We start from the raw sequence: 26,508 nt of genomic DNA on the forward strand, positions 1-26,508 counted from the left end.
TATTCTATTTTTAGGCTATTTTATTAAAAGCAACGTAATTATATCGTTTCCATCATAAATACTGAAGTGACGAGTTGTGAATTCAATAGGAAATAAATTGATGTTTTTGGGATATTTTTAGCGATTTTATGTGATAAATATCAGACTGGTTTAGCGTTCATATATACGATTGTCAAGCTATTTTTGTCCAATTTTAAGTTAGGTAGGTATATATGTACTTACCTATTAACTTATTGCTGCATAATTAATTATGGGCTATAAAATTTTAAACTGTAACTAAAATAACTATTAGCTTTTTGTCGAGTTTTTTAAAGATGTTTTTGAAGCTGTAACTACTCGCATGGGCAAATGAAATTTAACTCAACCTAAATGAATAATGAAGACAAATAATTCAATTCTTAATTTTGCCTAATTTTGATAGCGGAACGAAATAATTAGAACTGGCAGATGTTCGCGTGAACAAGATTTGTGGTACAATTCAATCACGATTTATTCAACTGTTTGTAAACATGATAGGTAATTCTATTTTTTCGCATTTAAATTAATTTAAGAGACAAATGGTAAACTATAATATATTAGATGCATTTATCCTTCATTTATCTTATTCACACCGATTTGAGTTAATGGTGTTTGAAGAATAATGAATAATTGGAATTGAACATATTATAATGAAGATGCATATGATTATAATAGTCATAATAAAGTACTCTTTTGTCTAGAATGACATCATTTTATTGTGCTTTATTATATTCCCCTGTGATGAGATGCATCTTTAGCATATTAATAGCAGCAAATCATAATCGTTAAACTATATTATACACTTGCACAATAATTTTGTGTTTCTTGGCATAAATGCTACATTAAGATTTGTCGTGTCACAAATTCTTTGTAATTAACTACCTAGATATATTGTATAATACTCGTATTTTTTATTATTTCAAAGGTTTTAAAAAATCATTACCATATTATGTAGGTAAGTAATATGTATTTCTATTATTTTAAGAGAAGTAGATTTTGGATATATGTACATTGTACACAAATACACCTGCTTGCTATCCCAACTTTCTCAATGAAGCTGAAGGTTTGCCAATAAGCAGCTATTTTCATCACGATACAATGTCTATGAACAAGTACATTGTATTATCTCTATGGAAACTATCTGTTTGCAGAAATAATTGTAATTTTCAAGTGCTTCTGACGAGTTGACGACTAGGTATGTAGTGTTTAGTTTGTAAACTGTTGACGTAAGTAGTCGCTCATACGATCGCCATAAAACATATCGAAGTACATAGAACATATTATTTATTCAATGTTTCAGAGTAAATAATGAGCTTAATAGATGCTAATTTTTATTGTCAAAGGTACAGCTATTTGCGAGTATAATTGGTTTGTGTTCATTGAAATATTATCTTAAACAACAATTAGTTTGAGATTTTAATAGTCTTTCTTTTTTTTTTCAGATAAAACAACATATTATAGCGCCTTTCATCCACACGAACTGTAAGTTAAACAAATATTTTAACATTAGTTTATACTATTTTATTTATATTGAGTAACAAGTCAATTTGTGAAGTGAAATACAACGGTGATTAATCAAAATGAAAATTAGCATTACTAAAAACTTTAAAAAGTAAAAACCATCTTAAAACTACGAGTACCTACTTGAGTCGAATTTATTTAAAGACAAGCAAGAAAATTGTACATATACCTAATCGTGATATAGGATCCATTCAGAACCTGTTTAACTAGATACAGGGATTTTATTAATTATAGGCCAGATAAAGAATCGACTTATTTAGCATAATAAATCGATAGATCAATTAAATTATTAAGATGTTAGAATTAATAGCAAATGACACATACATGTTATCTCCAGAAAGTTGACTTTCTCGAAATTAATGACGTCACAATAAATTTAAAAGACCACTGGACGTTGTTGAATAAAAATTCCTCTTTAATTTACGCTAGTCTGTGAAGTCACTATGCTGGAATTTAGTCAGAATATCGATCAATGTAAATATCGATATGAAATAACAGTTCTGAGTTATTAATATTTTATCCACAATGTTGTTTAAAATAGGAGCTCAATAAAATGTTAACAGGGATCGCTCATTCATTAAAAGTTCAAAGGGAACTTTGTGCGGCATTCGCATCTAGTTAACCTTTTGTTCATTATTATTTAGTTGGCTCGTGTAATTAAAAATTGTTACAATGGTTTATCCATTCCAAATTTACTTTTATTAATTATCTTTAGAACTGATAAACACGCGTGTTACATGTGTGAAATTTTTGAAATTTCCACTGCCGTTAAAATTATCATAATGGCGAATATTTAAAAAGTTATCTACCATACATATTTATATACAAATTTATTAAATTTATATTGATATTAAATATTCATAAGATGACGTACCTAAATATTGCTTTACGCATTTCTGTTATCGGTCAAACTTCCAAAAAAAGACCTCTTTATTAGTATATATCTGTCAACTGTGTCTTTATGTTGTCAGACTTGTAAGCATGATTTTTATGAGACTAAACTATTTATTTTTATTTTTATCAAGTGATCGTAGGTGTGTTGACACGTGTATTGTATATAAACGATGATGTCATTATATTATAGTGTACTGATAAGATAAAAATATTGGATTTTCTGAAGCAGACGAGTGTCGCGCTAGTTATAATATACAGGTATAGGAAGAAAGCGTGAACCTAATTCATTTTTGATTAGTAATAATTGCGCCAGTTCGCGTCCACTTAGTGCAGTTGGAAAGTCTGAAGGAGAAAATAAAAATGTTCCAGAACAAATTTCAACGCAAAATTTATGTAACGTGTTCATTACATAGTCTATTTTAAGATTTACTTTCAATTGTGTTGGAAATATCATGTGGTTTTTATTTATCTAGACAAATAGCAGAATTTGGCGTTTTACCCAGTTCGCGTCCAAAAATGCCTTTTTGCGTCCACCCGTGGACCAGTTCGCGTCCACCAGCTTAGAAAAGGAATTAAGAATGTATTGGGTGATATTTTATCAGATAAATGCAAATAAAAATTAGATTTTAATAAATTATTTATTTACGAATACAGTTATTTAATAAAAACCGGCCAAATGCGAGTGGGACTCGCATACCGAGGGTTCCGTATTAACCTGTCTTTTTTTATATGTTTTAACTGTAAATGATTATTTTTTCAATGTTTCCCTTATTTGTGCTATAAGACGTTGCTTCGCACCAAACTTCAAGTGTCTGTGTTCACGTAAAGTACCCTGTAGGTTTTGATTCCCTTGCGAATGTCGAAAATTGGCAGCATAAACGGCTGTATCTTTTGATTGCTTTGGCTTATAAGTTTGATTTTTTCACTGCTTCAAGGGACCGTAGACTTGAGTATTCAAAATAAATTTCAGCTTTATACCTCTACGCGTTACTGAGAAAAAGGGTCTTGACAGAAAGACAGACCGGCAGACGGACATACAGACGGACGGATATCAAAGTGATCCTACAAGGATTCCGGTTTTTCCTTTCTAGGTTCGGAACTTCGGAACCCTAAAATCAACATTATTATTAATATAATTCACTGTGTAAGGAAACTGGAAAAACTTAATTATATTTATCTTCTCATCATTATTAGAACCAAAAATTAACAAAAAACAAAGTTACGTTATGTAAATAAATAATAATCAGTTCTATTAAGATTACCTACCTACCCTATTTTTTAGTTTCTAAAGAATTAAATTTCTCTTTTGTATATTATTTTCTTAACCACAGACTCTCATTCTCAAAAATACTAGTCTCATTCTGTTCTTAGAATACCCATTTTAAAATGAATGAAATAGCATAAAAATTTGCTTATTTGAATGAAAATTTAAATTATCAACTTGTGGTCTTAGTCAAAAATTTACAATCTATTTTAAATTACATATTTTAACAAACAATTCATTGCTACGTAATGAAAAACAATGTGGACGCAATATGTTCTATTGTTATGCACTACAGGTATAGTTTGCGCCCACCGTGGACGCAAAATGGAAGTTGTACAAATTCGGTGTAGTAATTCGCGTCCACCTTATTTTAGCTATTAATTGTAAAAGAAATAAGCTTATTTATAATCCATACTATTCCATGTTTTGTTAGCAAAGCAAAGAAACAGTTACATATTCAAAAATTCACATTTAACAATAAGATACTTACCGTCAAACGCGACGCTGCGCACTATTTTTTTCTCAAAATCCCGCGCGTTTTAGCTCTCTCGTTTAATAGCCAAAATTAAATATTTTTTTTAAATAGGATAGGCGGTGCGCAGGCCTATTTTGAATATGTGTGCATGTCTCTTATACATTGAGGTATTATCGGAAATTTTTCTTATTACAATTTTACATAAAGTATACTTATTTTCGTGAATTTTCTAAAAGATATCCGCAAAATGGACGCGAATAGGCAGGTGGACGCGAACAGGCGCAATGACCCTATCATCATTATGCATCAATAATTAACACAAGTTACTTTAACAACTTCACACCCATTGTATATACCTAGGTAGGTATAAAGGTTCCTCCTATAGTAGATGATTGTTTTTCAAGGATATTCCTATTTGTAATATGTATTTGTATTTCTTATTATGTGTGTGAGTAATGTTTTATTTATTCTGCTCAAATTCTTGTTTTATGTCCATTTTAATTTCATCTTTAATGTTTACCATAATAGAGTTCATATTGTTTATTTTTTAATCAACCTGTTTCTGGTTTTAAGCTTAGTTAACGTATGTTAACAAAATATCAAAGTTCATTATTTAATTATGAATTATTATTAATAAGATAGGTACCTATTTGAATACCTTCATAATATACAATATTAATAACACATTACAATATAAACCCAAAGCCCACACTATGTATTACTAGTTATAAAAAACGTGGAACCTCAAGACATGACGTAGATCAAGTGAGATAACATAATATGCATCCAATTTGCACGTGCCGACGTGTACGTGTACCTATGTGTGTATGTGTGCAGCTGAGCGTGTGTGCGCGCCTCAAGGTCAAGATTGGCGCGTGGTGTGGGGAAGACCGACCCCTTGTTACGTCGTACCTCCCTTTGAAATGTATTTTTACATCTGCCGATTCGCTCAAACAATAATAATAATGTGATTATTTGACGTGCAACGGAATGTGCAAGTATGTCGGGCTTTGCCATTTAAATTAATTTAAGTTCCTAGGAACACAAACACAAAAAATTAAGGAAGGAAAAACATGTAAAGGTTGTTGGAATTATCATTTTTGTCGGGATTAATAACAATTACCAGTTAATTAAAATTACATTTTTATGACTGGTAGCATGCAGTAACATAGGTACCTACCTAGTGGTAGTAGTTTTAAATTTTAATTATAATATTTAATTTAAATTGTACTTAATTGTATTATATTTTACGTTGTAGAAGTTTGTGCCTTTTAACATGAAGAAGAACAGAAGGATTCATAGGTATATGTGTGTGTTTTGAGAATTGTTATGCAGTACAGTTATTAATAATAAGTGCGTGATGGTTATAAGATAATTCTTATTAGGTTCCTAAATGACGCAAGTGTTAGGTAAACTTTGACGTCAAAACTGTTTTGTTTTACGTTTACTTACGTTTAAACTGTTTTGCTGTACTCGCACGCACCATACGTCTCAACTCTCAACCAATAAATTGGTCAATGGTCATGATTCGTTGTAGGTTTTTAAACTCTTATATCGAGAGGCTAGAGACCTCTTCATCCAGTATACGAAATCACAGTGTGTAGAAAGTTAAATTTAACTTGGTTCAGTTGTAACGCCACAGGTGGCACTGTAAACTTCAATTAGTTTCTGGAGTTTTCGCAATAGATGTCGCTAGTGTGCCGGTTTAATCTGTAGTTTTCAAATTGTTACATGAAGCCTGAAGGGGCATAAAATATTATCTATTTGTAGGTATATTACGAAAATTTTATAAATTATTTAATAGATTGTTTCGTTTGCATCTTTTTAATATAGTTTACATGTCGAGTTGTAATTCGTGAAATAAAGTGAAAAAAAAGAGAATTTTCTTCTTGTCACCATATTTTAGTTCATTCTCTTTAATTTAAGAAACAAACATCAGATGAATGAAGATAAATACCTAAGATAGCATGTAGCATACAAATTTGTCGAGAAATGTGGTGAAACATTTTAATAAAATAACTTTCTTATACGGAAACATAGGTACATTATACATTATTAATAATGTATAATATAATAATGTAATAATGTATAATACATACATTAATAATGTGCGAAAATGTTAGGATTGTTTTAATTGTTGACATGATATTGAATTATATACCAATGTTGTTATATTAACATCATTGTTTCTACCTGAATGTAATTACATGTCATGCTTGTTAGCGTAAGCGAATTTACAGACAAGAAAAAGTACGAAGAAGAAGCTATCAACTCGAAGAAATACCACCTGTAATGAAGCCTGAATTCTCCGTTCTAGAAGATTCTGGAAAGTCATTAAGACCTAGTCCCAGGACTATCGAACGACCGGGTGCCACGCTGTGCTCTCTCGGGATTAGTGGCGAGTGAACACAGCTGGTGGTATCTCAGTTGTTCCGTAGTTCGCCCCGCTCCCTGTTCCTGGAAACTGAAGAACGCAAGAACCCTCGAGACGCTTCTAGAAGATTCCAGAATTATCCAGTCTCCTGTTCGTTGCAACAATTAGTATATAATAACCATTTGAGTCAGCTTCATTACCAAGTTTTAAATTGGGTTTTTTGTCTATAGACTTACAGAGCTTTAAAACTTTGTTAAAGTAAAAAATAATTATTTTGATTGTAATGTTGATATTAATATAGAAATAGAAAGATTATAGGTACCACATAGAAAACTCGATTTTATGTTTGTTATTGTTACGGTAATATTTACAATTTGAATAATTACCTATTTATTATATGCATAACTACTTAGATTAAATTTTTCCCAGTATACAAACTAAAAATTAGCTATCGACTATCTAATAATATAAAGTGTAATTTTTTTCATATTGTACCATGTCAGTACTAACATAAACAGATTCTTGAATAATCTTCCATAATGTATTTTATTAGGTACTTTATTTATTTAGATGAGCCTAAAATAGATCTGATTTTAAACCGGAGAAAGTGAAGTTTGTGACTTTTGATGGTTATTATTGTGTAATGTGTGGTGGGGCTAGTTTATTAGTATATAATATTATTGTGTTACTATATACTATGTGATATTTAAGTTTAATAATTAATTATTTTAATTATTGTACGTTCAACACATCTACAATCATTCAGGTTTAAAAAAAAAAGGTTTCTCTCGGCAAAGTTAAAATGATATAAATTTCTAACCAACGTTCTTTAAAAAGTTTAATTAAATAAGTATTACACGAAATCAGACAATCTAAAAAGCATAATTTATGCAAGAATTACTCTGCAACTTTCCTTTATGAAAATAATCACAAATGATTGCATTATTTTAACCATCTCGACAAAGAATACAAAAACATAACACGTTTTCAACTTCTCACGAAGACGTCACGTGAAATTGTCGTAAGTTCCTCGGAGAAAGTATTATTTACCGTTTACTGGATATTCTTTTATATACCCGAGTGTTTAGTTGAGTTAGTGAAAAGATGTTATATTGATAAGTAGTAGTCGAATGCAGAATGTAATGGAGAACTTATGTTGAGTTATTGTAAATAGTAATGCTATTATCAAATGACTTAAAAATAAATGAAATAAGGTTGTTTTAAACTAGAAGTACCAACTTCAAATATTTAATTATGTGAAACACAACATGTAGATTCTATGTATTCTAGGTACGTGTTTGTATAAATTTGTACGGCTCTGGATTTTTTCCTTCACGCAGCCAATGCAATAAAGATCTTTAGGGCATTGGTCATTAGGAGTCTGTTATGGTAAATAGGTTGTCGGCTCACATAAAAGAATATATATTCTACATTCCACGTCGGAAAAAAAAAATACAAAAACCACTATTTCATTAGAGAGAAGCAATCGACATAGGTACTTGTATTGAGTTATCTTAGTGCTACTGTATAATCAAGTATGTTCAGTTTATTTCCACTGTACGTTATCAAAACAAACTTCTCTCTATTCTATCTCATTGCTACGCACTTGATTTGTGTTTAAATGGTAAAAATAATATAAGTGAAACAATGACTGACTTTCTAAAATATTTCGTTGCGTCCAAAAGTTAGGCCTAAACATTTCAACGGAGAAGCAATTCATACTTTTGTTGAGTTTGAACAACCTTTTCAATTAAACTGTAAATGCAATATGCAAACTATAAATCAATTTTAATATATTATCTAACTATAAAACCTATGCCCTAAATTTTCAGAATGGAAAACTAAAGTACCTATCATGTAGGTACCTATACCAAACAAGTAAATTTTCAGTTCACAAAGGGACAATTATTATGGTGGTGTTTTAATTAATTATCCAAACCTATGATTGAATTTCATTCGAATTTTAAAAAAATTGGTAAAATAAATAATAGAAATTCGTTATCGTGGTTCGCTCTTGAGTCTTGAGCAGTCTTGACAATCTATAGTAGAGCCATTTTAATAGGCAACATTTGACGTCTATCAATTTTATCTTCGAAGAGATGTAACTTGCATAAAAACATCGATTAAAGTGAATTAATCGATAGGTACGGATTTGAAACATTTGTCAATCGAATTTATTAATTTATGATGATTTTTATTCACAAGTAATCAATGCATTCGATTCTAGATGTCAGATTTCGATTTTTAGAGTAACATCTCTGGTATTTAAAAAGAAAAAAGGTTTATTGACACAAAATTGTAGCGACGTCAGTTCTTCAATTCAGAAATTGTTTATTATGTTTAGAATGGTTTATCAGTAAAATGAAATCTTAAAATTACTTGTATTTGTCATTATTATTATAAATATGTAATCGTAATTTAAAAAAGTTAAGCAAACGTGCAGTTCTAACAAAACGAAATATCATGTTATTCTACGTCGTCGTTACTAGGTTACGTTGTTGAATTTTGTTGAACTGTCAAATGTTGCCTATTAAAATGGCTCTACTATAGTTTTGTTATTGACTAGTGTCATTCTATTTTAAGATAGCCAACTAGTCATAAAGAATAAATTAATTAAAATTAGTATAGCAATATTTATATCTTGTAACATATGAAAGTTTCTAATCCGATTTTGATAATTCACATATATATATATGTACCTAAATTAATTTTTGTAAGGTTATTTTTAATAATTATAACAAAACGATATTTAATAATGTTAGGTTACACTCTGTAGGCATAAATAAGCAGAAGAACGTGTTTTATAATTTTTTAAGGCCGTGTACACACAAATACATAAGTACAATCGCTAGTTTTCCCCGTCTGTCCGCAGCTTAAGGATGTTGAACGGATATACCTGCGGATATGTAGACTTCCTTGCGATTTCATCACATCAAGAACAGGCGACACTTATGTACCTACTCGATTTGATTTTATTATTATTTTTGTTTAAATACTGTTAGGAAGGTAGTCGAAAGTCAACTGTGATTCAGATTTAGGGTCAAAAATATGAAGTTTTAAAGGAGAAATTTAATCGAAGAAGACATATAGAGCTCTGCACAATTATTTTAGCTAAATTTCACTATGTATGAACATTAGACAATCTAACAAAATATGTATAACTAATAATGCTTCTTTAAAGGGCTTAAACGATTACACTTCATGTCTTTTACAGCTTCTACTTCTTATAAAATCACTATTTGAATATAATGCTTGTCAAAAACTGCCTTTCACTTTATTACATTTTACACCTTAATTATGTTATCTGTTTATGTTGTTCGGCCTATTTCCCACACATTTATTATTTATACTTTAATTTGTTGATTTTACTATGTTCACTATGAAAGTAGTATCCACAAATAGAAGCCACAGATAGTAAATATGCAGTTACTTACAACCTCTGCCACAATTTATTTAATAGTTCAATATGTAGGTATATCACTATGATATATAAAAGAGCTAGATACGTTACCCGCTCTCTATTTTGGCAAGAAAAAACTCAGGTAAGTGCCCGAGTTTCACTTAGTCACGCACCATTCAGCGTCGTGGCTGGACGTTCTTTTTGTATTTTAATCGGCAGTTGTTATTACGAAGTACATGAGTGAGACATGTATTATGTCTCGTGCGTGAGAGTGAAAGAGAGAACAACTGTATTGGTGATAATGCGTTAGTAAGTAGGTATGTATTAATTACGCTGTTTTTTAGTGCAATGATGTTGGCGTATGCCGCGTCTACTAGTATAATAGGTCATTGGTATATCACGTGTATGATTAACTCAGCTGTGAGCGTACAGACCGACGCGTTACGAAAACCTGTTTAGGGATGTAAATGAGATACCTACGTTATGTACTGAGAGGTGATCTTTTGCCTTGGAAATTTATATTTATATTAATATAGCAAAAAACAAAGAAGTTGTCTATTTTATAATTCACGTTCATTTAAAAACGACGAATCTTTTATAGAATCGGGAAAAACACTTTCCGTTTTTTATTAATGACCATAAACTATAAAGTATAAACGGTTCTGCCTAATAATTCCCATATTTATTATGACAAAATTACAATTTAACGTTCCGTGAACACTATATTAGTCAGGTAGTGCATCAAAGTAATGCTAGTAGCAAATAGTCGGCAACAATAAAACACTTCACACGCGTTAACTTGGAGCGTGTAACAACGTAATATTTCTCATAACCACTTTCACTGGAAGCCAGTACCGTAAACGTAAGGCCTCTTACTAACGGGGTAACTTAGCAAAACTAATATGTTCGTTATTTTATCAAAATACCTGCCTGCCACGTAGTTTACCTTCGAATAGGTAAGAAAATACGTAAATACAGATATACCCGCAAAAATCATATCAATTTACAGAGCTGGTCCACCTATCAAATGAATGGTATAAGAATAAAACTACAAGAAATTAACAAATACATTTGATGTCAATTTGCAGAAAGTATGTTCGGATATTTATTTTGAAACCTGTACATACATTTGTGCATCTAAAAGGATTTAAATCTATACTAATATTATAAAGCTGAAGAGTTTGCTTGTTTGTTTGTTTGAACGCGCTAATCTCAGGAACTAGGTACTGGTCCGATTTGAAAAATTATTTCGGTGTTAGATAGCCCATTTATCGAGGAAGGCTATAGGCTATAATATATCATCACGCTACGACCAATAGGAGCGGAGCAATGCGAGTGAAACCGCGGGGAACAGCTAGTTACATATAAGTGCATACATCTATAGGGTTTTCCTCTGCGTAGTTCGATAAAATCGGTGCTATATCTAGTTGAATAATTCAACCATTTTCATTCCTATACATCCTTAGAGACTTTCATATTTATACAAGTTGTGTTATGAATTTCTAAACATCTACCGCTGTTCGAAATGAGACGGGCGTAAAAGCAATCGAACTTATTTCAATACTCTAATAGATTATTCATGTACATTGAGATCTAATTCTCATATATTCATCTGAAACTATGTTTATGTATCTTTTTACTGTTGAATAATGTTTACAATCGATCAATCATTTCTGAACACACACATAATTATATAAATAGATTGTTGATCAATTTAATATCTTCCTAACAAAATATATTATGTCCATCCAGTTTCCTACAAAACAAGTGCCTAGTATACACCATAGCTATGATACTTTCCGGACATCTCAATCGCTAAATGCTCACGTTAAATGGTGGTTCCGTTCCTATCGCGATGTGAAGATAGATAAACTAACAAGGACACTTTCACATTTATAAAATAATAAACATTACACAATATACACATAAAATAAATTTTATATTTAGATATGACCATAGAAATCTGAATATCAAGACACTAGATATGAAACTCCGAAATTTCACCATGACCCATATAGACCTGTAAATGGTAAAAAAAACAGTAAATAATTGAAGTTTTAACAACATTTCATTTACCTTTATGCAGCTAATACTCAATTCATTCATGTTGTTCGTCAGTGTACTTACAATCTTAATATATATAAATCTCGTGTCACAATGTTTGTCCTCAATGGACTCCTAAACCACTTAACCGATTATAATAAAATTCGCACACCATGTGCAGTTCGATCCAACTTGAGAGATAGGATAGTTTAAATCTCAAATCGTTTTAGAGAAAGCGGGCGAAGCCGCGGTCGGTAAGCTAGTAATATCTAAAATTACAGCGGAATAAATAAGAAAATACGTTGACAAATTCCCAATAACCCAGTTACGTTATTAAAATAAATAAATAAATAAATAAATAAATAAATAAATAATTTATTTCACTTAAAACATTTTACAAATTAGAGCGACCGCGCGAGCGAAATAAAGTAAGAATTTTTTTTATATATATAAAAGAACGTCTCAAATTTCACCTCTGTGTAATTCAATCAGTTTAAAATGGGTCTTTTAATTTATAAAAGGGGCGAAAGCTTCAATAAAAGGAAAACTATTTCATATAATTAATTAAAAATAAGAGCATAAATAAGACGTAGGTTTTATTGATTCTTTACATTCTTTACGATATGTATTATATAATAATTCCACTACAAAAATAACCTACGCAAAAGCTTTTCATTGCAATACAAAATAGGCAAAAGCTTTGTCTATTATAAAATGTTGTGTGGTTTTATGAAACCACGGTAAAAGTGAAACTTTTTTTCACACTATAGACATTTAACTAAAAATTATCGTATTTGTACGATAATTATCGTACGTATCGTGCGTCACGCGACATGCACTACACAGACCAAAAAGTTTGAGACGATGTAATAAAAGTTTCACTTTAATAATTCTATGTACTATCTGTGAACTTCACCAATTTAAAAATGACTGGTTTTCATTAGGAAAAGACCGCGATTTGTGGAAGCGACTTGGAGAGGCCTTTGCTCAGCATTGGGACACGACAGTCTGATACAATACAATACAATACAATACAAATACTACTTGTACTATAAACCATTCGTACTGCTATAACGACTATAGGCTAACGAAAGTTTGGGAAATGTGAATTACAATTTCATATATCTCAGACCATTTGAACTTAGGCTGAGGCTGCTGTGAAATTCACCGAACCTATTCATAAATCTGAAAACTTCTTAAATATATTCTCTCATACCAAGTTTAGTAGAAACAATCCTACTCAAGCTATATTTCTTACATTATAAATTGTTAACCATTATTCTAGCATTGTTGAAGCTAAAACTTAGAACAATGTACGGTCACGTAGACATGACTGTATTAGTAAGCCTTGGTGGTTCTTGTAACTAATTTACATATTTGATGTAAGACCACTTTATAGCACGTGTATGAATACGACTATTTACGATTATTTGATATTTTGACTAAAACACAATGTACTCGATTTGATTTTATTATTATTTTTGTTTAAATACTGTTAGGAAGGTAGTCGAAAGTCAACTGTGATTCAGATTTAGGGTCAAAAATATGAAGTTTTAAAGGAGAAATTTAATCGAAGAAGACATATAGAGCTCTGCACAATTATTTTAGCTAAATTTCACTATGTATGAACATTAGACAATCTAACAAAATATGTATAACTAATAATGCTTCTTTAAAGGGCTTAAACGATTACACTTCATGTCTTTTACAGCTTCTACTTCTTATAAAATCACTATTTGAATATAATGCTTGTCAAAAACTGCCTTTCACTTTATTACATTTTACACCTTAATTATGTTATCTGTTTATGTTGTTCGGCCTATTTCCCACACATTTATTATTTATACTTTAATTTGTTGATTTTACTATGTTCACTATGAAAGTAGTATCCACAAATAGAAGCCACAGATAGTAAATATGCAGTTACTTACAACCTCTGCCACAATTTATTTAATAGTTCAATATGTAGGTATATCACTATGATATATAAAAGAGCTAGATACGTTACCCGCTCTCTATTTTGGCAAGAAAAAACTCAGGTAAGTGCCCGAGTTTCACTTAGTCACGCACCATTCAGCGTCGTGGCTGGACGTTCTTTTTGTATTTTAATCGGCAGTTGTTATTACGAAGTACATGAGTGAGACATGTATTATGTCTCGTGCGTGAGAGTGAAAGAGAGAACAACTGTATTGGTGATAATGCGTTAGTAAGTAGGTATGTATTAATTACGCTGTTTTTTAGTGCAATGATGTTGGCGTATGCCGCGTCTACTAGTATAATAGGTCATTGGTATATCACGTGTATGATTAACTCAGCTGTGAGCGTACAGACCGACGCGTTACGAAAACCTGTTTAGGGATGTAAATGAGATACCTACGTTATGTACTGAGAGGTGATCTTTTGCCTTGGAAATTTATATTTATATTAATATAGCAAAAAACAAAGAAGTTGTCTATTTTATAATTCACGTTCATTTAAAAACGACGAATCTTTTATAGAATCGGGAAAAACACTTTCCGTTTTTTATTAATGACCATAAACTATAAAGTATAAACGGTTCTGCCTAATAATTCCCATATTTATTATGACAAAATTACAATTTAACGTTCCGTGAACACTATATTAGTCAGGTAGTGCATCAAAGTAATGCTAGTAGCAAATAGTCGGCAACAATAAAACACTTCACACGCGTTAACTTGGAGCGTGTAACAACGTAATATTTCTCATAACCACTTTCACTGGAAGCCAGTACCGTAAACGTAAGGCCTCTTACTAACGGGGTAACTTAGCAAAACTAATATGTTCGTTATTTTATCAAAATACCTGCCTGCCACGTAGTTTACCTTCGAATAGGTAAGAAAATACGTAAATACAGATATACCCGCAAAAATCATATCAATTTACAGAGCTGGTCCACCTATCAAATGAATGGTATAAGAATAAAACTACAAGAAATTAACAAATACATTTGATGTCAATTTGCAGAAAGTATGTTCGGATATTTATTTTGAAACCTGTACATACATTTGTGCATCTAAAAGGATTTAAATCTATACTAATATTATAAAGCTGAAGAGTTTGCTTGTTTGTTTGTTTGAACGCGCTAATCTCAGGAACTAGGTACTGGTCCGATTTGAAAAATTATTTCGGTGTTAGATAGCCCATTTATCGAGGAAGGCTATAGGCTATAATATATCATCACGCTACGACCAATAGGAGCGGAGCAATGCGAGTGAAACCGCGGGGAACAGCTAGTTACATATAAGTGCATACATCTATAGGGTTTTCCTCTGCGTAGTTCGATAAAATCGGTGCTATATCTAGTTGAATAATTCAACCATTTTCATTCCTATACATCCTTAGAGACTTTCATATTTATACAAGTTGTGTTATGAATTTCTAAACATCTACCGCTGTTCGAAATGAGACGGGCGTAAAAGCAATCGAACTTATTTCAATACTCTAATAGATTATTCATGTACATTGAGATCTAATTCTCATATATTCATCTGAAACTATGTTTATGTATCTTTTTACTGTTGAATAATGTTTACAATCGATCAATCATTTCTGAACACACACATAATTATATAAATAGATTGTTGATCAATTTAATATCTTCCTAACAAAATATATTATGTCCATCCAGTTTCCTACAAAACAAGTGCCTAGTATACACCATAGCTATGATACTTTCCGGACATCTCAATCGCTAAATGCTCACGTTAAATGGTGGTTCCGTTCCTATCGCGATGTGAAGATAGATAAACTAACAAGGACACTTTCACATTTATAAAATAATAAACATTACACAATATACACATAAAATAAATTTTATATTTAGATATGACCATAGAAATCTGAATATCAAGACACTAGATATGAAACTCCGAAATTTCACCATGACCCATATAGACCTGTAAATGGTAAAAAAAACAGTAAATAATTGAAGTTTTAACAACATTTCATTTACCTTTATGCAGCTAATACTCAATTCATTCATGTTGTTCGTCAGTGTACTTACAATCTTAATATATATAAATCTCGTGTCACAATGTTTGTCCTCAATGGACTCCTAAACCACTTAACCGATTATAATAAAATTCGCACACCATGTGCAGTTCGATCCAACTTGAGAGATAGGATAGTTTAAATCTCAAATCGTTTTAGAGAAAGCGGGCGAAGCCGCGGTCGGTAAGCTAGTAATATCTAAAATTACAGCGGAATAAATAAGAAAATACGTTGACAAATTCCCAATAACCCAGTTACGTTATTAAAATAAATAAATAAATAAATAAATAAATAAATAAATAATTTATTTCACTTAAAACATTTTACAAATTAGAGCGACCGCGCGAGCGAAATAAAGTAAGAATTTTTTTTATATATATAAAAGAACGTCTCAAATTTCACCTCTGTGTAATTCAATCAGTTTAAAATGGGTCTTTTAATTTATAAAAGGGGCGAAAGCTTCAATAAAAGGAAAACTATTTCATATAATTAATTAAAAATAAGAGCATAAATAAGACGTAGGTTTTATTGATTCTTTACATTCTTTACGATATGTATTATATAATAATTCCACTACAAAAATAACCTACGCAAAAGCTTTTCATTGCAATACAAAATAGGCAAAAGCTTTGTCTATTATAAAATGTTGTGTGGTTTTATGAAACCACGGTAAAAGTGAAACTTTTTTTCACACTATAGACATTTAACTAAAAATTATCGTATTTGTACGATAATTATCGTACGTATCGTGCGTCACGCGACATGCACTACACAGACCAAAAAGTTTGAGACGATGTAATAAAAGTTTCACTTTAATAATTCTATGTACTATCTGTGAACTTCACCAATTTAAAAATGACTGGTTTTCATTAGGAAAAGACCGCGATTTGTGGAAGCGACTTGGAGAGGCCTTTGCTCAGCATTGGGACACGACAGTCTGATACAATACAATACAATACAATACAAATACTACTTGTACTATAAACCATTCGTACTGCTATAACGACTATAGGCTAACGAAAGTTTGGGAAATGTGAATTACAATTTCATATATCTCAGACCATTTGAACTTAGGCTGAGGCTGCTGTGAAATTCACCGAACCTATTCATAAATCTGAAAACTTCTTAAATATATTCTCTCATACCAAGTTTAGTAGAAACAATCCTACTCAAGCTATATTTCTTACATTATAAATTGTTAACCATTATTCTAGCATTGTTGAAGCTAAAACTTAGAACAATGTACGGTCACGTAGACATGACTGTATTAGTAAGCCTTGGTGGTTCTTGTAACTAATTTACATATTTGATGTAAGACCACTTTATAGCACGTGTATGAATACGACTATTTACGATTATTTGATATTTTGACTAAAACACAATGTATGCGAACGGATGTTATGATCTGTTTTTAGTAAGATTAATAAATAGTTTTTTTTATATACAAGAAAACCTGTTCTCTTTCGTTGGAATTATAAAAATAGATTGTTTACAAAATGTACCATTAAAAAAACATTAGATAGGTTGTTTGTTTCCTTTGGAAGTTACTTAAAACGAAGAAAATCGTGACTAAAGAAATCATTTCAAATTAATTTCAAAGAGTTTAAAAAAAATGTAAAATAAATTTAATTGCATATAACTTTGTAGAGATGTTCATATGTGTTTGTCATCATCTATGTCTTTTGTTATACTAAATCTAGGGAGTTTGCGTCAATTGACATTGCACAATGATCTAAGCATTGCACTATGAACTCATAATCATCACGAAAAGTAGTAGCTAGGTAGTATGATCTATGAAAATGTTGATAGTAACTACTAAAGTCATAAAATAACAGATTCATATTTTACTTTTACAATTAAATTTATCAGTGTTCATAGTACAGTATAATTATTAATTATGACATATTATTTGGTCGGTGACCACGCTAATCAAAGGCAAGACTATGTGTAATATAGGATGACGTTATGCGGTTTACTCTCATAGCTGCCCCATACGCTACGGTCCACCCAATAGGTCCATCTTTCAGGAAAACTGCGCTGGTAGACCCTTAGGGAATAGGCCTTTGCAGTTTGTTGCGCTTACTTATGATCGGTTGACATGCGGAGATATGTATTTGTACGCCGTACGGTAGACCGTAGCGCTTGTATGGCTTACATCAGGTAGAACTTAGAAGTCAAGATTTGTTTGACGACCACAGAGTCCCAAAGGAAATGCCATTGAATTAAAAATTAAATACAAAGACATGCAATATATCATATTGTATTATGTCTTGGCGCCTTCGAGTCTAAATAACTTTGGCTGGGGGCTCACAGAGCAAAGCCAACACTTGTATGCCAACTGTCGCTGGCACAGCCCTTGGTTGCATAAATTGCAGCAAGGTCAGGTCGAGGTGACGATATCGTGATATCCGTTTGAATCAAAAAATAATAGACAATGATCATTTTATTATCTATGAACACCATAAATACAGTGTCGAAGAGGTCTAATTTCTGACGGGAAAGACACGACCCATTCCAATCATCGATAAATTATAAACAGGCTTTGATAATACATGAAAGTCCTTAAATATAGAATAAGTGTATGTTAACCTCCATACAACAACGCTCAGTTTTGTCCTTTAACCTATGTATTATGAAGTAGATAGTTAAAAAATAAAAATGGGCAGAAGTCAGAAATCAACAAAATTAATTCACTCTGTTACTAATCTTGTTAGTTTTGTGTTCAACTGTTATACACTAGTTATTTTCTTATACGACCAAATATCACAAACACGCCAACGCGATACTTAATGCTTTTAAAAGCCGTCAGCTTATAAAAGGCCACTGAAAATTATTGCGATTTATGTAACCGGGAAAGCTTTCAGCATACAGTAGGTACTGCGACAAAGCCGGTTACGACATATTCAATTAGGTAGGTATCTGTTTTTAAAAGCACTATTAGTTCGACTGGACCTTAATGCATTTGCAGCGTATGCAATATTTTGACTTGGTATAAATTAATGTTTAAAGTGCAACGTTTTTTAGTCAATTAAAGGAATTACAAGTAACGTTGAAATTGATTTTATTTTTTAAATTTGTAAGATACTTTTCGTTATTTTATTACCTTAATCATTAGGTATAAAACGGAAAAACCCGGGATTTTCCTCTACGGACAAAAGACTACTTGTAAATGCAATTGTTTTGTTTGCCATTGTGTTAAGTTTATCCAGTCCAATATAGTACAAATTATGAGTATTTTAATATTATAGGTATTTTAAAATGTTTAAAAAATACAAATCAATTCTATTGATTTGTATTTTTTAAACATTTTAAAACTCAATAATCAACATCAAAAAATCCGTTATTGCACTTACAAGCAATCCATCCTTTGTATAAACCGCGCCTGCGGACTTCAGCAGGGGAATAAGTTCAAGGGCATCAGGAACACCGAAGCAACAGCTGGATCGATAGAGGCTTCAATCGGAACTCTCCACATCGCTATAGCGACCTGCAGCCGTGACCTGGAAGGGGGGAGGGGTTGCATCGAGCGGCCGGGCTGCATCGAGCAGTTATTTCGGTGCACCTCCAACGTCGCAGTCGTTCGCCGCGCCTCGTATAGCGCGCGCGCTTTTCACACTCGATGCAAGTTACCGCCCCCGTGCACTCTGCTTTTTATATCGTGTTTTTAATCCCTAAATTATAAAAAGATATTTTTTTTTCATATCAATTAAATCAACAGTGCTCATAAGATTTACGCGCACCTGTTGCGCGAGGAGAAACCGCGTGGAAAACTCTTTTTCTCAGTAGCGGACGCGACTACTTTCACCGTTCACATTCCGCGCCTACGACGTTGCAAAGAACCAGTCCATGTTATACTAAGTTACTGCTAAACTTGATGTGTCAAATTTGATATTTTACTGTGCGTAAGGTATTGTATGATGATAATGTCAATAGATGCTTGTAAGAATAACCAGCCGTTTGGGATTTCGAATTTGTGAAATCTGAACGTTAAATGTAACGATCGGCCCATCTACCCCTGGCCATACGTCATTTGATAATATTATCTAATGAACGTCAATTATACATCTGGTTCTCGTTTAATCTTTGCACAGTGAATGCGCTGTAATGTGCAATTGTCGCGTTACGCAAGGGGGATGCGTTGAAATAGTTTGCTGATATAATTTAGGATGTTGTGAAGAGATGAGTTGCAGCTGGCAATTGGCCAGGGATGCAGCTCTGAAGGTCGCGGGGCGTGGGCTGGCGTCGGGGGAAGGGGGAGATTATGTATGACTGTTATGCGCAGGTACAGAGGACCTCCATCTCTCGATATGTAGCCTTGTAATTGTTAATCGATTTGTTACATCTAGATTGCAAATACTGGTCCCTAGGCAATTGTTGAAGTCGCCATTTTGATCAGAGCACGGTTTCAGTTGTACTTGATGTGCATTATGAATAATGATGACTTCTAATCATTATATAACGATCACAGAAAGTAATGTCCCTGTACAATACAGTCATCTTAAATGGATGAGAGCAATGAGAAAAAAACCCTCAGTTAAAAATCCATCTCAGCAATTGTCTGCATTGGCATCCACGTGGAACGTGGAACAAAATTTTAACTGCTTATAATTACAAACTAAAGTCCTGATAATGGTCGATGCAATTAAATTCCTGCAACTTCCTTGCAGATTTAGATGACTTTCGATATGAAGCCCTTAAACTTCTACTGAAGTATTTTATTGGAGCTCTTTGTAATCATGCATGTACATTTTGTTTTGTGAAGTATTCCTTCTCCATTGTATTCTGGGATGATCAAAATTTCGTGGTTGAAAATGCATTACTTCTTAATGATATCCTTGTACATCCTTCTGTTATTGTTATATTATATCCATAAATTTTTACTAATTGAAAGAATAATATTTTCTCACCTATCTCAGCATTGATTATCAATTATTTCACACATTTGTATTGAATTGTATTTCTTCAATAGTTCTGGCGTGATTCTAAATTAATTTTAAATTCATTGCAATCTTGGGCACTAACGTTATATTTGGCCGCATGAAGTGACATTTACTTGCGTGCTGACGTCACTGATGGACGATCGACATTATCACTTTCATCTCAGCCAGAACTCGTATTCGGGCGTACGTGTACATCTCGATTGCGAAACGCATATAAAGCACACACGTACAAAACTTTCGCTGCGGGACCATTGACCGTGGTTCGACTTTCTAAATGTCGTAACTGCGGTGATCGCCCCGACAATTGTAATTCGTGATACGCCTCGACGGTACACGCGACGCTACCATTTTTTGTAATTCCACAAATCCGTGGAAAGTTTGCGATGCAATTAATTCGTCGAAACTTCCCTCTGTAATTGGCTTGTGGATGTGTACAGTGTATTCCGTCGCGACTCGAGCGACTAACGTCTTTGGCAAACCACCTGTGGAATGCAATGAATGGTGACAAGCCTTCACAAGTACCTTTGCACGGCATTGAGGCCGTTCCTTTCTTTTCCCATAGAAGCCAAACACGATTTCATGTTGTTATTTTGTATAAGGTTTCTTGAATAACCTAAGGCATATTAATGATAGTATATTCTTAGAGATATCCACTGTAATTTGCCAGAATATCAATCATTCTCGTTTTGAACGTGTTTTTGCTGTATGCCGTCTCGTAATGCTCTATAATTTATTTAATATTATAACCTAGTATTGTTTAAATCTATCAAAGATGACTACTCGGTAAAATATAGAATAAGAAGTATCATATAGATTTGTTTGTAGGCCAAAGGCCACTACCGCAATCAAGTAATACATACCGCAATGCACAATAAAAACGTATTCCCTAGATTCTGTTACCAGGCTCCGACCTGACCCTGACCGCATGTCCTAGGTTACCTAGCTGCGTCCTTGGGCGCTCTGCCAGCTCCCCCCGCCCCTCATCTGGAACGCAAGCGCAGGAAATCACCCATATTGCCAATCGACTTCATCAATAGGCATTCAATAACGAACATTCCTTACTATTGGTTGATGCTAGGCTATCTATCTCGTTCTTATTTTTTTCTATTCATCGATGATATTGAATATCCGCTCTTCACAATATTATCATCGATTTATGGGCTCTTTGTTACTGTTTACATATACTGAACTTATTATAACATAGACTTCTCGATATTAAACAAAATATTGATTATTGTTTTAAACACATTCATCGTGTTCATCAGTATTATATAGAGTTCGATTTATGCTTGATTAGTTTTAAATTCTTTAGTTTTATTTCATCTTGAATGGATCAACAATATGAACTATGAAATCGTCCCTCTTGTTTGGAAAAAAATAAATTTCACAAAACAATATCAATTATGTATTTAGATCTATTATTAACACATGTTGAGCTGACATACTTTATTGTTTCTAACCCAAGTTATTTGATACCATAGTACATAATTGATTACGGCCGGCGGTAACTCTAGAATATGAATAATGAAATGTATTCTGTACAATAGTAGAGTAACAAAAACAAAAGCTTTACTTTGGATTATTTTAAAATACATATCGAAAAAATGCTAATCACGCAAAACGTTGATGTTGAACTAAATGATGAGACATGTGGAACATATTTTAAGATACATAGATCTTTAGCTTTTCCAGAATCAGTAGGTAGAGTAAAGATTACAATCGTTAATACGAGGTTAAAATTCATAAGAACTGTGTTATTCAGTCTAATATTAGAAGTTAAAGCAATAACGTCCGGTATGTTTTGTTAAAGCAATGCATAAGACTGTGGAGGTAAAGTGCAGTGCACACGCGCAAACCAAGTGATCTGCTCCGAAGCTGAGAGGCGCGTGAGTCAGGCGACCTTGGGCTCACACCGCCGTGTAAACCCGCCTAACACTGTAATATTTTATTGGTTCACCGGCCAACGAGCGGTGACAGCAGCGAGGTCATCGGGCTCTAACATCTAGTTCCAAACTGAAAAAATTATAAATAAAAACAAGATCTTTATCGCGCCCGATGCAACTTTGCATGCAATGTAAACAGTTTTATTTGACAGCTGGGAATTAATGCATTTTATACTGTTTTGTTTACTCTGTCTTTTGAGGTTATTTTCTGGATATAGAATGGAATTGTTTTTGCAATGTTTTCGCGTACCGTCGTGGGTTGGCCGTCGAAATGGAGCATCTATTTGTGGCGCTTGAGGCCCGCGGGCGACATTATTGTAACAAACATATATATTATACCATACCTTACGCACAGTATTTAACCTACTATAAAATATAGTAAATCTATTTTATTTTACATTGAAATTTGTATGATTAAATACCGATTTAAGTATAGAGCAGAGTGTACGATGACCCAGTTACTGATGCATCTAACGTGTGTCGAATATTATCTATTAACGTTTGTTGCCTCTCGCCGAATTCTGAATCGAGCTAAAGACAGCAAAGCGTAACCGTTCACTACAAATGAGATTACGTGAATGTGTTATGGATGAAAGCGAGATATGGGGAAAGTGAGATGCGTGAAATGAGGCAGAGAAACTGCGCGGCGACAGGTGGGCTCTCGGCGAGATCGTCGAATGGCCCGTTCAGCCGTCTCGGCGGGGTTGCGACAGCGGCCCGTCGGAATAGCATATTTCAAGCCGGCTCGCTCGCTGCACCGACCGCTTTGCGAAACCGCGGTTATGCAAGGCGTGCCGGTGCCAACTCGCGGCTCGCACGCCGGAAGGAAAAGTGGAACGAGTCGCAGTGAGGCAGCCGCGCGCGCCGCCTCTGCACGCGCGGACTCCAGTGAAGTGCCCCAGTGTCGTGTTTAGTGTCGCTTCTAGAACGTTGGAACTGTGTTGCGCAAGTCCTACGCCTACAGTGGGATTATTTTAAACTAGATAATTAGACGACCTCGCCGCGAGACCGTGCCGCGACTTAGTCGCAACTCGCAACCCCTATCACTGTGCTTAACGACACGTGCAAAATTCACTGTCCGTCACGTGTACTGTCTTTCACTATTCACATATCTTCACTAATGCTAAGTTTATCATCTATAAATACTCCCTTTTTTATGACTGCACTGATAGATTCATTTAAAGTCACAAATATATTAACAATTTATCTAAACTTTTCAGTACCGACCTCATTAATATTTCAGTTTCCTAACGAAAGTCTGTCCACTTAGAGGGGATTACAATTCATTTGCGTTATTACGATTCGCAACGAGTTAATTATTCAGTTTTTATTAAGGATGTGCTGTTGAAACAAGAGGGAAAGTGTGCTTCAGACCGTGGTGGTTTCCTCGAGCCACTCGCTAAATCGTGACTCGTGCGCAATCGATACTCACATCCGACTTTCGATAATATTATTTGACTGTAATCACTAATTTATTCGAACCGTTCTACTATCGTATTGTACACGGTAGGTTGCTATAAAAATAAACATCTAAAAGTGTAGCTGTCAGTCGATCGGTTTACAAGCGTCATGTAAAATCACTATAATCTTTAAACATTGTTGAAAGGTCCCACGCGTTCTAAACTCACACTAAGCCTCTATCCATGTATTCAAGGACGTTTTAATAGTGTGTACAATGGCAATCAAGCGACATAATTTATCATGTGCGTCGTGTTCTATGCTCGTTGCACAATGCAGCTTATCTAGCCGAGAGAGCTAACAATTATTTGTCCCACTTTCTTATTGGGCTCGACCGAATATGTTTGAGCCGTTTCAATGGAAGTTTAATTGATTGACATTTACATAAACATTATGGGATTTCATATATTTTAATGCGCTTACTATTTTAAACCAATTCCAAGAGACCGCGACACCAGTAGTTAAATTACATTGCGCAACATTGCTAGGATTCTCCATCACATTAATGTCAAAGATGAAGTTTTGCACATGATATAAATAATAATAATTACTCGTAACGAATGCGCAACAGGACGTATGCATCATTGCGTCATTCTTTAGTATGCATCGCTACATAGTGTAGGCGGGCCACGCTAGATCTACCTAGTGCCTATTACTGCAGCATTAGTCCTTTATTCATTGAGATAATGACACAGAGTCCGTCTACTTTAATGCATTGTATTGCTGTGTGCAATCATGCTTCTGACTTGATCAAGTTTCACAAGCGTTGTAAGGAATACGTGTTAAAAGTTTTGCCGTGGATTGTTTGATGAAACCAATTTCATTTTATCGATTTAAAGCTTTGTTTGGAGCTCATGTATAAAATTAAAAATACCGTAAAAATTATAAGATTTGCCTTACGACGAAGTCTGTTTAGGGACATCTATTGGACATTTATATATTTTACGATTCAAATGAAAGTGTTTGTTTTGTTGGCGTAATAACTGCCTCTAAAACAAAACATTAGTGCAGCAAAGCCATTTGCAGTTCAAATATCTACTTGAAAGTAATAAAATCTATTATTCTATCCATTAGAATTTAGATGGAGGGCTATGTCAGTCGGAGCTCGGCTGGCGCAAGGCCGCGAGCGCGAGTTTGACCTACTTAGTTCACCTTTGTTTTTAACCCGAGCTACGCGAAACTCGACTTAACATTGCATAGTAATTATAGGCAATTGATGCTCCTCGATCGAATGGAATTATAATCTATTGATATGGAACGCTTTGTGTTTAAAGTATAGGTTGAGCTAGACACATTTTAAATTGCAATTATTAAATAGAGTCTATTCCAGTCATTATAGCGTTCAATGTAAAATGTTAAATCAATAGTCTCTGAGTGCGTATGGACTATTTTCGTTAAACAATTCAATTGAAAGTTAAAATTGACGAACATCTGTGCATTCAATGCAGAAATGCATCGTGCTATCGCCTCTGTTAACTGTTTGCCTATACTTATCATATTTGCTCTATACTTCGATATTGATAAATAAATACTACACGTGTCATTTGAGAATGGTTTCCATTAGTAGTACGTCACAAGAAAATTATGTTTAATTGTGTTTTGTAGCGAGGGCCTTTTAACTGATGAATGTTAGTAGTGTTTAAATTTCATTACATTACATTGTTTTACATACAACAAAACAGATAATATATTTCAATTGATATTATAAATTTAAAATTTTAATATAATTTTTTGTCGGCGAATGCGGGATGCAATGGGTGCTAGATTTTATATTTTACATCGATAATCGATATAAGTATAATGTCGTAATGGTTGCCACCATACTTTAAATGTTTTTACATTTTATTCACAGTTCACTCACATTGTGATTTGTGACTATGCAGAGCCTATTCAATTATATAGGTAATGGAATTTAAGTAAAACGATATAAACTGAAGAGTTACTTTCAAAGCGTGCTCGTGGAAATTAAACCGTAAAATATTAATAAATTGTATTGCTAATTAATTCTGGGTAATAAAAAGTAATGCGCGAAATATTTGAATCTATCATATATTGTATGTATAATTATGAATTATGATATTTTCTTTTATTTTAATGTCACGTTTTCTCCACACTTTCTTTATATGCTTTTAATTACAAACTTTCAAATTAGTAGTACCTAGATGAA

The 26,508-nt window shown here is 33.1% G+C and overlaps 1 long non-coding RNA gene across 1 annotated transcript in view; it reads left to right on the forward strand.

The window, feature by feature from the left end:
• The window catches only part of LOC123699865, a 45,136-nt gene that overhangs the window by 7,055 nt on the left and 11,573 nt on the right, over nt 1–26,508 (forward strand). Inside the window, exon 2 of the long non-coding RNA XR_006752574.1 lies at nt 1,461–1,500. This is a non-coding gene — a long non-coding RNA (uncharacterized LOC123699865). The remainder of the gene's footprint in view (nt 1–1,460; nt 1,501–26,508) is intronic.

This window comes from Colias croceus, chromosome 18 (assembly GCF_905220415.1).
Source record: "Colias croceus chromosome 18, ilColCroc2.1".
In the NCBI taxonomy this organism is placed as follows: domain Eukaryota; kingdom Metazoa; phylum Arthropoda; class Insecta; order Lepidoptera; family Pieridae; genus Colias; species Colias croceus.